This window comes from Fukomys damarensis, unplaced genomic scaffold, assembly GCF_012274545.1.
Source record: "Fukomys damarensis isolate Sample0158 unplaced genomic scaffold, DMR_v1.0_HiC HiC_scaffold_11, whole genome shotgun sequence".
Classification (NCBI taxonomy): domain Eukaryota; kingdom Metazoa; phylum Chordata; class Mammalia; order Rodentia; family Bathyergidae; genus Fukomys; species Fukomys damarensis.
The window spans coordinates 40,356,420-40,364,473 of NW_022900923.1; positions in this window are offsets into that span (position 1 = coordinate 40,356,420).

Below are 8,054 nucleotides of genomic sequence, written 5' to 3' on the forward strand. Positions count from 1 at the left end.
TGCCACTCCCCCCCGCCCTGCCGTGAGACTTGCATGTAGGCACCTGTGGCAAGGTCCCCACTGTGTCCTGACCTGTGTGTGTGTGTGTGTGATTTGCCCTCTCTGTGAGATGAGTTCTTTCTAGGCAGGGATGATGGCTGCCTGCTTTTGTGTGCTCTGAGCAGCAGCTTGGGCTCCAGCATGGAGACGAGCTCAACGTGCCCTGAGCCGAGGAGAACTCTGGGCGTAGATTCAGAGACACAGTGCACTGGCCTGAAGTCTCCCTGAGGCCCCTCCACCAGCCCTGGAAGGTCCATAACAGCTTTCCAGTTTGGCTGAGCAGCACCTTTGATCCCAGCAGGGAAGAGAGCTCCAGGTGTCCTGATTGTCAGCCGCATCTCCGAGGCTGCTCCAGCTTCAAGCTCCTAGGGCAGTGGTGGTGAAGCTATGGCACGCGTGCCACAGTGGGCTGTTTGTATCATTGAAAGCTCTAAAAGGTTCCCCATCAGTGTCCCAGGGCTTCCACTCGAAGGCCTTGTCTTTACCCGCAGGAGCCTTGGGAAGCAGGCCCAAATCCCCTTTCCCATAACCAGCCTCCCATCATCTCAACACAGCCATATGTGCCTCTGAATGCTCTCATATCCAAGCTAAACCTCCTCAGTTTCTTCAACCACCCCAGGAGGGCATAGTTTAGTGCCCTCTTCACTTGTCACTGTCCTCTTAAGAACTGGACCTCTGAAAAGGACAAGTGACATTATACAAGATGAAAAGCATCAAGTACAGGGTAGCTGGAGCCTGTCAGATTTCAGGCATCCATTTCTAGTGTATTCTGCCATCCAAGTCTGAAAACCACCAAATTCCTGGGTCTCCAGGTTCCCCTTGGAAACATATGGGAACGGGGAAGTTCTCTTTGAATGCGTGGGGCCCCCAGCCTTCAGACTGCATTGGCAACCTCCTCAGGAAACCAGTTGGGAGAATGCGTGTGGTGTATGTTGGTATTTGGAAATGGGTTTCCCCAGAGCACCTATTTATCCCAGCTGTGGGATAAATGTATTCTCTGGTCCTTCGCAAGACAGCAGTTCTGGCTGGGGAGGGAGCCCTGATGCCACCTGAAGAGATGTCCCTGTGCAAAGCTCTGCCACAGTCATTGCTGGGCTTTGGAAGACCATCTGTACCAGTTTTCTTCCTGCTTGAGTGAGGAATGCCCAGGGTCCTTGAGTGCTGGCCCATTGTGCACTCACTTGTGATTCTCACTCAGAGCCTTCTTGTACCCATTCTGTTTCCCATACCCATACTTTTCCCTGGGAATTTCCACAAATCCCAGACTTTGGCCCCAGCCTGCCCCAGGCCAGGGCTGAGGAGACCACAGCTTGGCATTCCTGTACCGATTCCCACACCCTCCCTGTGCAGCCTCTTCGAACCACAGTGCACCCCTGACAGGAGGCAGGGCTGAAGAAGCCAGTGAGTCAAGCTATCAGAACGGGCAGGACCAGTTCCACCTTCCTCTAACCACAAGGTCAGCAAAAGCCCAGGCCAGGGATTGGCTAGAAACCTCTGCAGATGGGCGGGTCAAAAGGGCTTCCCCTCATACACGGCCCAAGCACAGGGGCTGTAGGAGTCCTCTCCTCCATCCCTCAGGGGGAGGTGACACCCACCTTTCCAAAAGCCATCAGCCTACAGCAACAACCCATAAGCAGCAACTCCAACTTCAGGACTAGGCTGGAGCATTTGAAGGAACATATAGCATCTGATACTCAAATAAAAGCTAAGCCACCCAGCACACCGAAGTAGAGGTTGGTGAGAACAACCAGCGGGCCTCGTAGCCCTGGCTGTACCAGATGGCCCCTGCCCAACACCACCCAACTCAGCTTCTCACTTGGAAAGTGGAGCAAAGTGTTCCTTCCTCAGTGACCAAAGAGCCTCACAGAAAAAGCTTAGCAGGTGGGCATGGTGGTGCATACCTGGGAAGCCAAGGCAAATCATCAAGTCTGAGCTCAGTATGTAGTTTTCTTTACTCATGATTCTCAGAAGCTTTATCATACTTTCTCTGCAGACTAGGTGCAGCTCATGAGCTCACAGGGGGAATTCTGGGACATCCCATCCTCAGCCAGCTGCACAGGCTTGTGGCGGGCTGGTGGGAAAGTACAATTCAGGACGCCAGATAGGAGCAGGGCCATTTCATTATTTACAGGATTAGAAATTGTCTCTCTCTTCCACCTGCCATCAGTTGTGCCTGCTGACACAGGTCCCCAGAGTCTATCTTTTCAAAGATCCGCACGTTATTGGAACAAGAAGAACCCAGTACACCATTCTCCACGGAACGCATATGTGAGTTCCTGGGGATCCTGTGAGAGGCAGAGCCTGAGGTTCTGCCCGTCCTCAGCTCCGCCACTGCCCTGAGCCACACTGAGGAGCACAGTCCTGGCCAATCTCAGAAGCCTTCCTGCAAGGACAGACCTGTAATAGAGGGATGACCGGAGGGAAAAGACAAGAAAGCAAAGTGAGGCTGCAGAGTAACAGGAGCACGGGCAGTGTGGAAGAGAGGGGGGTTTGGAGCAGTGGGAAAACCGGCAAACCAGAGTAGTCTGGGCCTGGGCTTTCCGGTCAGGAATGGGGTGGGGCCAGAGACGAGGGCTGAAAGGTGGGCATCCAGCCTCTCATGGACAGACAGCCAGGGTGCAGGGCCAGGAGTCCACAGCTGGGGTGAGTACCACCTCTCCAAAGATGGGTGCGGTGCCCTGGCGCTCCGTGTCCCTTCACTGTTCAGAAGAGACCCCTGCATCCACAGGGGAGACGGGAACGGGCAGCTCCTCCCCCTGGGCTCCCAGCCTGACTGGGTGCACACAGCAGGCAGGTGAGGCAGGCTAGGCTGACTCACGGTCTACAGCTGGCTGTCCCAGGCTTGGATGGAGGAAGGAGGGTGTGGGGAGGAAGCCCACACTTCTGCCTTTGCATAGGAGGGAGGGGGACCCAAGACGGAGCTGCAGGGAGGTGGGAAGGGGGTGACACCACGATGGAGGGGAAGAACGGGCAACATCCCGAAGAAAACACCAACTGCTTGTGCGCTTCTACCCTGTGCCAGGCCCTGCTCTGCCTGTCGTGCTTGCACAAGCTCATCTGACCCTCAGCAGCCCCATGAGGTCGTCTCTAATATCATCCCCACTGTGTCGCTGAAGAGACCCAGTAACCCTGGCAACGCCACTTGGAAGGTGTACAGTGGAGCTGAGATTGAACCCAGCATCTGCACCCTGAAACGGCTTCTGAGGGAGCAGATCCAGGGTACATGTGACTTCCTCCCGCTCCCTGCTCCCCCAGCCCCCACCAGGTATGCCAGGGAACCCAACTACTTGCTCATGAAAACCACCTGGTTACCCCCACACACTCTTTCAAGGTACAGCACCCTTGCCTCTCTTTCTCCATCAGCTGAATTCTTCAAATTACCAAATACCCATCTTCCCTGCCCTGGGGCCCCTAAATCTCTCTGCTCATCTTTTGGAGCAACAAGCCCTTTCTAAACATTGTGTGTGTGCGCGCGCGCGTGTGTGTGTGTGTGTGTGTGTGTGTGTGTGTGTGTGTGATCTGTTCAATAAGGGACCTCAACTCTCTGGGGAGAAAGTCATTCATTTATTCATTTAGCAAACAGTCTCTAATGTGCACAGAGAAAAAAACAGACAAATCCTGGGCTTCTGGGTGCTTTCAGTCAAGTGGAAAAAGGCAGATAAAAACAAGATGATGGGGAAATATATAGTATGGAGAGAGGAGAGAGAGAGAGAGAAAGAGAGAGAGAGAGAGAGAGAGAGAGAGAGAGAGAGGCTGAAGCAGAAAAGTAGCAAGTTTGAGCCCAGCCTGGGCAATTTAGCAAGACCTTGTTTCAAAATTTTTTTTAAAAAAATTTTTTTTTTAAAGGCTGGTGTTACAGCTCAGTGCAAAAGCCCTAGGTTCAAAGCTGGGAGTGGTGGCACATGCCTGTAATCCCAGCATTCAGGAAGCTGAGGCAGAAAGATTGCCATGAGTTCAAGATGGACCTGAACTACATAGCAAGACCCCCATCTCCAAACAAAAGTTAAAAACCCTGGGTGTGGGGCTCAATATTGAACCAGTTTTGGTGGCCAGGTTGACCTCCCCAGGGAGGTTGAGTGAGGCCTGAGAGAAGGGAAGTTTCCTGTAAAATTTTCCTTTTTTTTCTAGTAACTGCTAGCAACTGTGCTCTGGGGCCCTGAGGACAGTGGGGTAGACTGTAGGATGTGTTAGAGGTTGCAAAACTGAGGTGGCCTTTGACTTTTAGAGGTGACATATTTCATTTTTTAAGACTTCATCTGCCTCCATTTCACGCCTCAGTCTCCCATGCACTCAAGGCTCCCTTCTCCTTCTGCCCAAGGCAGCCTGGACTGGGATCACTTCTCCTGTAAGACAGAGGGTAGCTGCTGTGAGCCCCTCACTGTTCCATCCCCTGGGAGGTGCAAGGAGACCTCAGCACCCTGCAGCCAACACCATGGCCTGAGTGAATCTGGAGGATTCCAGGAGATGTTTGGTGTCCGGTCTCGGGGAGAGCCAGGCCTTCCCTACGTGGGCAGCTGCCCTCCCACCTCTTCCCACCTCAACTGATTCCCTCTGGGGGTGCAAGGGACCCTTTTGGGACTAGGGCTGTGCACACCGCTGGTAGGTTCTCTGCACAGACCCTGGGTTACACCACGGAGCCATCTGACAGGAAATCAAGCATCCTGGGGCCCCTGAGTGTTGCCTAGAACAGCACTGCTGAAAGTGAAGTCTTTACATCTACCCATGATTCAGAGCTGCCAGTGCCAGAACCCACATGGCTACACCATGAAGCACACTGTCTGGTCCAATTTCTATCTTATTCCAATGTTTCCCCCTCTGGTTGCAAGACCCTCCTGATTAAGGAAGCAGTGAATAAATTATATCCTGGTGCAAACTCCCCTCCACGGTGGCCTGACTTTCTGGGGAGCCGGCTCAGACCACGTGGGCCTGGCCCTTGTGGCTGCACCCTCCTGTCCTGTGGGAAGGGCCTGGGGCCGGAGGAGCAGCAGAGCCGCAGCCAGGATCTAAGCCTGGTGCTGAGGGAACAGAGGAGGTAGGGGTGTGCGGTAATCGGGACCTGACAGAAGGGAGGGGCTCTCCCCATGCTCCCCACTTCTGCCGGCTTGGCCTCAGCTCTCTCCCCAACACTCTTCTCCGGACCACCTGCCCCAGCCACTCCTGTCACCAACTTGCTGCAAGGTTACCCTTCGAACAGCCTCCTATTCAGGCCTCCTGCTCCACCACAGGCTGCTTCCAAACAAGTACTCTTTCTAAAGTGTAAATTGCTGTGTTCTCCTCTTGCTTAAAATTCTCAATGACTTCCCATCACACTCAAGATAAAAATCTAGTCCCTCACCCCAAGGCCCAAGATGATCCAGCCCAAGGAGCTCTCCAGACCCCTCTCCCACCTCCGCAGCCCCAGCTCCTCTGCCTCCTCTGGGTCCCCCGACCACACCAAACTCTCCCCTCCTACCCCACCTCTGCTCCCAACCTCCTCTTTCCTCCCCTGGATGTCATTTGCAGACCCTGAGGATTCAGCCCCTTGGAGGCCTCCACAAGGAACCTTGGCTGATCCACGTGCTCAGTTTAAATCATGTCCACCCGAGGCATTTCTCATCAGCATGCTGCTTCTGAGATTATCTTTACAAATGTGTGTGTGCGTTTGTGCATATGAATGTATCGCTGACATAGGGTAAGCAAAATAATCCAAACAAGGAAAATACCATTGTTAGGTAAAAAAGAGCCCAAAACCAGGACCCAACCAGAACCATAATAAGCCTTTATTATGGGGAGGGTGTGCTGGGCTGTCTCCCAACAAAGGAGAGAAAAGCAACGTGGCAGAATGGGGAGCTTCTTTTATAGGAGCGGGCTGGGGTTAGCCTGAGCTGGGGTGGAGTTGAGTGAGGTAGTATTAAGAGATTGGAGGAGCCTGTGACACCACTGGGAGGGGTCTTTGAGGTGCTAGGAGGTAGCAAGTATCAGGTTACTCTTTTGGTGGGAGAAGAGGCCTGATGGGAAGAAGAAGCCTTGTTGGGAGAAGCCGTATTTTAACATGGAGGCTGTTACTCCATGTGGCAGCCATTTTAAGACAAGGGAAATCTAACAGGTAAGAGTAGGAAAAATTTATTGAGAAAAAGCTTCTGTCTGAGAGAGACAGAAGGGGGCTCAGAAAGTGGGTTGCCACCCCCACCTCACTTCTCAAAAGTGATTTATGGAGCAAAGCCACAAGGTGAGGCAGTACAAAGTGGGACAAAACTATAAGAATCCATGGAAAATCACAAGGTGGGCTTGAAGTGGGACAAAAACCATCATCAACCAATACGATTACAGCATAATCACCCAGGTAATAGGGTTAAGTGGAGATCACACGGGGAAGCTGTGTGCATAGAAACACAGGTGGATTTCCTGGAAGGAATGGGCTAGCTAGGGATGGTTTGGTCCCCAATTAAGGTGATTGCTGTCCATATCTATATACCCGTGTATCTGTCTAGGTGTTCATTGGTGTAATGTCTGTGGATAGCTCTCTCCTCTCATCTGTGAAGGCAGAGAGCAGTCGTGGTCTGTCCCCAGCGGTAACCCCGACAGCCGATTGCTACCTGGCATAGGATATGTGCCAACAAATATGTATTGAATTTTTAGAATGACTGAATTGACTAATCATAAGCACTTCTAAACATCAAAGCATCGACGATCAGGCAGAGTCAATGCTCACATTGACAGGAAGTGAGTGAGGTAAATATGTGACCCTTTTAGATCAAAATTGTTCTTTTTTTCTAAAATGTGAGGTGAATGAGATAACCACTACATGGAAACCTGTCTTCCTTCTAAAGTGACCCTTGCTTTTATTTGTAACAAATGCTCTGACAACTGCATAAGCCAATACAATTCTAACGTTTCTATTTTGCCGTCTATTCCCATCGTGATATTCAAATGATGAAATCCTGTCCAAGATCATCTAACTTGGAATGAGTTCTCGATCACTCAGTCAGTCATTTTGGAGAGCACTAGGAGGAACGAGCCAGGACCCCAGGTCCCAAGAAGCATCCGGCCTAGATGGGAGGGGCTGTGAGAAAGTCAGCCGCCAAAACCGAATGCGCTGAGGGTTATGAAAATCCACAAGTCACGTCGTCCGAGGGAGAAACTGGGATAAGATCTTACGTCTGTATTCCTGGCCGTCCGCAATTTGCAGTGCAGATTTGAACATTATTCCACACAGATCTTCCTCTGGAGGGACTGATGCATACACACTTTGCATTCCACAGTCAGAAATTATTCAAATACCTGTTGGCTAAATACAGAGCAATTTCTTTAAAATTTGCCTTTCTGCTTGTTTCCATCAGATATGTGGCCTAATCTGATAGAAAGTGTATCATGCAAAGAATCCTAAAAGCGTACCAAAACTCAGCCCTGCGTGATCCTTCTCTGAACCCCTCCGTGGGTATCAAATGGAGTTGCTTCTGCGGGACCTGACTTTGTAGGTTACCGTGATTACAGAGCCCATATAGGTTTTATGGCACAGCAGTAGGTACCTAATATATTGCTGTCATTTGCATCTCGAATGTCCCCACAAAAGCCTGCATGTTCAAGCTTTGTCCCCAGCTAGTGGCACCACTGGAAAGCGGTGGAACCTTCCACGGTACCCATTGTCTCGGCTTGCCTGGCAGGGTTGAATGGAGAGGAATGATACACGAAAGACACAATATAGGGATCATAGGTGTTGAAGTTACAGAACGACTGAATCACTGAGTCATAAGCTCGTCTACGGGAAACGCCGACGACCAAGCAGATCCAAAGCTCACATTGATAGGATGTGAATGAGATAAACGTATGACTCATTCAACATCAGTTATTCTTTTTCCGAAGCGGCCATCATTTCAGCGTGGGGAAGGGGACATAAAAAGAGCGAGGAGGTGTTATATACCTGTACCAACTCCCCACAATGGATGGAATCATTATACACTGCAAACATGTACTGACACAAATAAAAATGGGAAAAGAAATGTACACTATAGTTCATATATAAGTAACAAAACTAT